Here is a 7,833-nt window from a genome sequence, read left to right as displayed (position 1 = left end):
TGCAGTTTTTCCCCCTCCCTACTTTTTCCTTCCCTCCATGTCACCATCTTCTTTAATTCTGTTATTCAGGGGTGGAGGGGTTGTTTTTACTTCTGTTTGTTCAATCTCCTATTCTTCTTTATGTATGTCTCTCACTCTGTTCAATTCTGGAGTTGCACTGTAGGTTGTAGGTGGTGCTTTTTGCAGTTTTGAGATTTACTTAAGGGGGGAGCTGTGATTCAGAATCTATCTGCAGGTCCTGGTATCCACCGACAGGTGTATGAATAATCTAAAACCCACTTCCCACTGCCTTGGAATCTGTCCGTGCAGTGGGGTTGTAGGTTTACTCCCTGAAATAAAATGCGGTTAACAGAGAGAAGAGAATGGAGCAGGCAGTGGGAGGGAAGAGGGAGGTGGAGAGAGAGAGGAGTAAGGGTGAAAACAGACGAGTGTACCAACAAATGGAGAGAGAGACAAAAATTGAAACATATAAAAACAATAGACCACGGCTACAAACTGACCAACTCCCATACAAAAAAAAAAACTAAAACCTATAATGTTGCTAACATACAAGCTTACCAACCTCCTTATTGGTGTGCTATTCCTCTATACAAAGATATGGTTTACAGAGAGAAGAAAATAGAAGAAGGGAAAAGAAGGAGAAAGAAAAGGGGGGGGGACAAAACAGAAGGAATAGAATCAAGTCAGTAGACTAACAGAACCGATCAAGCACACTCTGAGACATTTTGTTTAAGTCGAATGTGCTTTCAGCTCTGATTTCTAGCTGTCTTTTCAAGCTGGTAAGTTTGTTCACAGTTAGGATCAGTTGCCCCTGGCCTGCTGTGAAGGGCAGTTCAGATCATCACTCAGTTCACCACTGCCCCGTTCACTACTCAGATCTGACCTGTGTCTGTCAGGCTTCCATTTTTCCCCTTTTGGTGTTGTTACCTCGAATCGCCAGCAGGTGGTGATATCCCTCACTCCAGATGGTCTTTATCACAGCTGCTCGCCTGCCCATAAGGGGATGGAGATGTTGCCTGGAGGCACACAGGAGGAGACTCAAGGCCTGGTGGGACATCCCGTGGTGTAGACCTCAGCAGATCTTGCTCACAGGGGCTTCAAGGTCTGAAGTTGTGGATCGCCTCAGGCACGGGCTGAGCGATGTTTAATGGCTGCCTTGGCGGTGGCAGCTGTGGCTCAGCTCAGGCACTGATGGTCCAATGTGGAATGGCTGTTTCAGCAGTGGCGGCAGCGGCTGGGGCTGGCCTCGGGCACAGGCGGAATGATGTGTAATGGCTGCCTTGGAGGCAGTGGCAGCAGCAGCAGCGGCAACCACTTTAGCTGCCCAGACTATGCTGATGCCTCAGCGCGGTCTTCGGCGAGCTCTAAGTGAAGAGCAGGCTGCCGACGATGGGATCTGCAGCCTCCAGGGAGAGAACCAGAGTCTCCTTGTGATCTCCTCAGTGGAGAGTCTCACAGACTGAGCTGCCCCGTCGCCTTCTTGTCGGAAGAGCTCTCCTCCCCTGACTTTTTAAAACAACGTGGCAAGCACCAATTAACACAGTTCTGTGGCAGCAGTCTTAAGTGGATTTTGATTTGGAAATCATATTATTCTTCTCTTAAAATATCTTCATTGGCTTCCTTAGATACTTTAAATTGATTTTAAGGTGTGCATTCGAAACTTCACAGTTCACAACCATAGTGATATGGATCATCTTCGCACCTCATGGTCTTTGATTCGTTTGTACTGTGAACTGGCAAAACTATTAGCCACTGCTAATCTTTAATAGTAGGCACTGTCCAGTGTTTTAGAATCATGTATGATATTTGTATATTTAGAAACGTGTGAAACATTTTAAATACTACACATTGTGAACTGAAATTGGAAAGAATCAGAATTATCTCTTATTTGATGTCTTAAAACATGTTTATATCTATGCGCCTATATTGTTCTATGGACTAAGGCTAATGCCCCACATCATCCAGCGTGGTGTGCAATGACCAACGATCAACCTTCTGTGCTAGGCAATGCATGTGGACTTTGCCAGACCTTCTTATCCCAACCTCTAGTGAAAAAACAATTTCATTTATCCAACTAATTCAAATAAAGAATAAAGTGTTCTTTTAAAGTGGATTTTCTAAAAATCAGATTTCTATTGCTTAATTCCTCTGGGCAATTTAAGAGAGGCAGAGATAGGAAGAGAGAATAAATTCTATCCTTTTATACAGCTGCAGGTGACAAGTATATGTTTCAATAGAAATACTCAAAGTGTGACTTTAAACAGACTTACTCCAAACTTACATAAGAAAATAAGTTTATTTTATCCTCACATTTAGATGTGTGTGTGTTGAAGAGGAGCTATTATATGGGGACCAAATACAGAACGCAGCAAAGCATGCTTTAGGACTTGCCAAAGCTTTGTACCACTCCCAGACTTGTTCTTTTTCAAGACAAGGTATTCTATTGCTTGCTTTTAGAATAACTATGAGTTATTTGAATTTTTTAAAAGTTCAGTGGTTTTTATTCTTTCCTTCATCCTGACTTACACATACCAAAGAGAAGGAATGACTTATGTTATATCTTGGAACTAAGAGAAGCTAAGCACTAAGAGTTTACTCATCTGGGATGAAGATGAGAATACAGAGTAGTAACAGATGTCACCTTTGTAATTAAAAGCTGTCTTAGTCCATAGTAGTGTTGCTATAAGGTAATCTCTGAGGCTAAATAATTTATAAAGGAGAAAGGTTTATTTGGTTTGCAGTTCTGCGTGCTATGTATAAAAAAAAGAAGAAGCAGCATGGCCACAGCATGTGCTTCTGGTGAGGGTGTTAGGCTGCTTCTACTCACAAAGAGAAGAGGAACCAGTATGTGCAGAGATCACATGGTGAGAGAGGAAGCAAGAGAAGAGCTGGGAGGTGCCAGGCTCTTTTTAAGCAACCAGCTTTTGTGAGAACTAATAGAGCAAGAACTTACTAATGGCCACCAAGACAGCACCAAGCCATTCATAAGGAATCCACCTCCGTGACCTTTTAAGATAAATTTCTTTAGATAAAATCGTTTGACCCCAGGGTGTGGATTTTTAATGTTACAGCTGCTTTTCTCTGATTATAGAGGAAATAAACATTTATTTTAAAAATACATGAGCATACATGAGAGTTAAATAGAAGAAACAAGGCCAAATATTGGAAGCATCTTGTCTTCCTGTTTTTGTGGCTTAAAATATGACCTAGGGGCCCATGCATGCAATCATGTCCTAAAAATTTAGCATTAGTTAAAGATGAAAAGTAATACAATAATAGCATATTCCAGATACAAAGAGATTATAATAGTAGCAAAATAGAAGATATTTTTATCTTTAATTAACATTTTTCCTCTTTAGCAAAATATTAGCATGCAATTAGTTCTTCACAGCAAAGACTTTATAGTAAGTAGGGATACGCCCTGAAAGAATATATTATCTTTCTATTTGTAGATTGACTTTTTAGGTTAAACTCAACCAATTGCTTACAATTACATATTTTTCTATATAAATGACAAGAAAGATTAGATTTTACCTCACTGACTGCTTTAATACAGTTTGTATTTGAATTAGTTTTCAACTGAGACATTCTGTCTTACCAATTGATTGAATTGATGGACACCATTTTGTGGGACAACTTTCTGAGAGAAAGCCAACATTCTGATAAATAAAACCCAGAGAGAAAAACATTCAGATAGTTACATTGATTCTTTTTTTTTTTTGAGTTGGAGTCTCACTCTGTTGCCCAGACTGGAGTGCAGTGGCCACTCCCGGCCACCGCAGCCTTGACCTGCTGGGCTCCGGCGATCCTTCCACCTCAGCCTTCCCAGTAGCCGGAATTACAGGCGCGTGCTACCACACCTGGCTAATTTTTTGATTTATTGTAGAGATGAGGTCTTGCCTGCCCAGGCGGGTCTGGAACCCACGGGCTCAGGCAATACACTCACCTCAGCCTCCCAAAGGCACGGGATTACAGGCTGAGCAACCGAACCCAGTTACATTGATTCTTAATGTACGGAGTTGTCAGAGCTAAAACAAATGCCCTCTTTCTTCAAACACTAAGAAACAGTAACTAAAATACAACAATGCATAGTTAAGTGTATAAGAGAAGCTCTATAACTAGGTGTCTGAAGAAAAGAAGTTTAAATGAAGAATGATGAGTTTGAAAGCCTACAGAGGTCCAGGAAGATTTTGGATTGAATGTTAGGAAAGACTAGGAGTGGGAATGGGGGTTAATGCCCCCAAAGTCACAGTGAATATGAGGAGCAGTGACTGAGACCTCAGAATAAAGGGAAGACCTCAATGTCTGGTCATTAAAGCTGTATCAGCCAGCCCAAGGAAACAATAAGGAAGCTGAAAGAGAAACAAAATAATATCTTAGGAGAAGTAAGATCCTAGGCCTGTGACATGCACAAGTATGAAATCAGGAATCACCAAGCTGGTAAAGAAACATAGAAAAACCGACTTCAGGCTTCCAAGCCCCTTTAAATACCTGGAAGTAAAACTAAAATTGCTATAGAACATTGTTTCACAGTACATTGCACATATAATTTCCAAGGGAAAACCTAATCTGCTGGAGATCAGCTCACAGTGACAATGAGGAACCATCCGAGGAGACACTATATCTTAAGGGAGAGTCAGTAGACCCACAAGAAATCTATGTGAGAATAAATAATATTTTAGGTAATTAAAACAATATTAAGAGATCTAGATAGTATCAGGGGAAAAAATGGGATATGGGAAAATTCCAGAAAAATTTGAGAAACAATCACAGAGACCTTGCAATAATGCAACATTATACAAATAAATATAGTCATTATTATTAAAACCTCAGTGAGTAATTAAAGAGCAAGTTAGACAGACCTGACAGTAAATTAGAAGATACAAAGGGGGAACCAAAAAAACCTGTACTTATTTTTTTAATTGTGTATTTATTCTTACATGTTGAAACTTTAGTCACCTTCAAAGTACTCACCGTTTGATGCAATACACCTATCACTGTTCAAAACAGTTTTGAACTTGTCAATTTTGATGCCTTTTAGTGCTTCTGCTGTTTTTGTTGTTGTTGTTTTTGTTTTACATCTTCCACATCAACAAAACATTTCCATAGGGGAAATTTTTTCATCTGGGGAAACCAAAAAAAGTCACTTAGGGTGAGATTGGGTGAATGAGAGTGTGGGCATGGCAGGAGGAAGAGGGGGAGGCCATGCCATTTTGGGTTAAAAACTGCTCAAAAAAAAAAAGAAAGAAAGAAACTCACTGAAGCCATACACAGCCTCTCACAACACTAGCTGGTTCCACCAATGTGGATGAGTTCCTAGAACACTTAGCTAGGAGGGGATGCCTGTACTAGAAGAGGCCCCCTCTCCAAAAGATAATTCCAGTTTTTTATGGGTCCCCCTTTCAGGAGCAATCTAAAAATTGGGGCAGAGGGGGTGGTCCGTGGGCTGGAGGAGAAAGGGATGTGCTTTGCATGTTAGACACTAGAAGTACTGATAGGCCACGTCGTCCAGGAATTCATTTGTGTCTCCCTCTGCCCTCTGCACCCTCATACCTCCTCAGACTGCAGGGCACACCACGCTCAAGGCAACGGCCGCTGCTGGCTCCAAGCCACACGTTTGTTGTGGTTCTCCACTCTGCCCTCATCAGAGACCATGTATCCCAATAAGAGGAGAAAAAAAGAAAGGAAGAAAGGTGGGCAGGGTTTTACTGCCTCCAACAGTGGAGTCCAGAAGTGTATGCTTGAGGGTGCTAAGAGGGGAGACACAGGTGAAGTGAAACACCCAGAAGAAAAGCTTAACATGTATTAAGTGCCCAACATGGCAGGATTTGAAATGAGATGCGGGTCATGCTCCATCACAACAGAATTTGAAGTTTCTAATCTCAGAAATCACTTGCCACAGGAAGAAGGGAAGTCAGACACCAGGAAGAATGTTGTGACTCCTGGGGTAAGAGAGACTGGAATGGAATGAACTAGAAAGCCTGCGGGCCTGATATAGCTTCCTGTTAGTCTCAGAGGGGAGCTGTGCCCAGCTATCCAGAGTAAAACAGTTCATGAGCCTAGGGTTATGTCGAGGCAGACCGCCCAGAATTAAACCCCAGCTCACTCCCTTTCCAGCTACGTGTTAGGTATTTTGCCTTTTCAGTCTCCCTGTCCTATGAGGCCTTGGCTTTGGAGAATAATATTGATCACTTATTTCTATAACCTGAAATTACTGTACAAAAAATAGTCCTTATTCTAGAACCTCTAGAGAAATTTTAAGGGACATAATTACAAAGTATTAGAAATCTATCAAAATCTGTCATAGGATGAAAGCAATTTAGAATACTTGATTTTAATTTCATATTCTGAAAGGACACATAATTGTTAGGAGCCTCAAAAGAGAATGCAAGCAAGTATATAAGAGAAACAAGATATGCTGAGGGACTCTTTAACATATAATTATATGATGCATTATACATACTCTGATTTAATTAAGTTATATGAACACTAAATAAGGAAGCAGTGGGAAGAAGAAAAACCACAAACTACCACTCCCGGGACATTTTCTTGATCAGTGATGAGAAGATACTCCCGTTCTCAGAACTTCTCACCTTAAAACCTGTATTTGAGCCCTGGCTTTGCCACTTTCTAGCTCCAAGAACTTTAGCCAAATTCTTTTCCTTTCTGAGTCTTGTATTTCACATCTAATAAGAAAAGTAATAAAATAAATGTATGCTTTTTAACTCACACCTCTACTAGGAAGCTCAAAGGAGATAACATGGGAAAGTAACCTGCAGGCGGCCGGGAGAAGACGCCCGGGCGGGCGGCAGCCGCCGAGTCCGCGGGCACCGGCGGGCAGGCAGCGCTCAGCCAGGACCACAGGACGCTGCTGCTCAGGTTAAAAGCCCAGACTAAGCAGCAACTCTTAGAATATAAATCGATGCTTGATGCAAATGAAGAAAAAACTCCAGAACCCATCACGCAAGAAAAGCAAATTGAAGCTAAAACTGAAGACCTGGAAAATGAACTTGCAGACGCAAAAATTGCTTTTGAAATGAAAACTCTTGCATTAGACAGGATGCAGCTTTCAATTGCACTTAAAAGATATCTGGAGAAAATTAACACCAAGTCTAGTGTGCCTGTGGATAACATGAAGCATATAGTGAAGCTTAATAAATTAATAATGAAATCCCAACAGGAATCTTCGGACTTAGAGGAAAAATTGCTTGATGTTAGAAGGAAGAGATTGGAATTAAAACAAGCTTCGGAAAGTAAGTTTTTGGAGATACAGACTGAGAAGAACAAACAGAAAAACTATTTGGACAATATAGAAAATTCAGACACAATAAAGACCATGAAACAAAACCTACAGACAGAGATACAAATTACTACAGTTATACAACATGTATTCCAGAACCTCATTTTGGGGAGAAAAGTCAACTGGGCAGAGGATTCTGCCTTTAAGGAAACTGTTCTGCAGCTTGAGAAAAATCTCGCCATGATCTAATAATTCTATTTTGTTTTTGTCTTTGATGTGTCATTTAAATAGCAGATTTCAAATGAAGTGTATTTTCAGTGTTTTTGGAATACTCTGTCACTTTTGTTGGTTTTATTCAGCACTGTAACATGGCATCTATTGTTTTAAAGATAATTAGAGTGACTGGCATACTCTAAAAGAGTCTGAAAATCTTAACCTTGGAAGACTCCTGAAAGACATCTGATCCAGCTTTCCATTGAGAGTGAACATTTGTTCTACCTTTCTGACAGTTCTAACTCTTAATTGGGATACTTATGTGCATTTGTGTATTTGTCAACCAAAATTTTTGAAAAGTATATACAGTGTTTATAGTG

General features: G+C 40.6%; 1 pseudogene; it reads left to right on the top strand.

Annotated features, from left to right (window-relative positions):
• The first annotated feature begins 1,271 nt into the window (after window positions 1–1,271).
• Window positions 1,272–7,489, top strand: LOC103260655 (annotated as a pseudogene).
• The last annotated feature ends 344 nt before the right edge of the window (window positions 7,490–7,833 follow it).

This window comes from Carlito syrichta, unplaced genomic scaffold (assembly GCF_000164805.1).
Source record: "Carlito syrichta isolate Samal-C Ts95f unplaced genomic scaffold, Tarsius_syrichta-2.0.1 Scaffold303287, whole genome shotgun sequence".
In the NCBI taxonomy this organism is placed as follows: domain Eukaryota; kingdom Metazoa; phylum Chordata; class Mammalia; order Primates; family Tarsiidae; genus Carlito; species Carlito syrichta.
The sequence above is the reverse complement of the archived record's forward strand: the minus strand, read 5'-3'. Positions and strand labels throughout refer to the sequence as shown.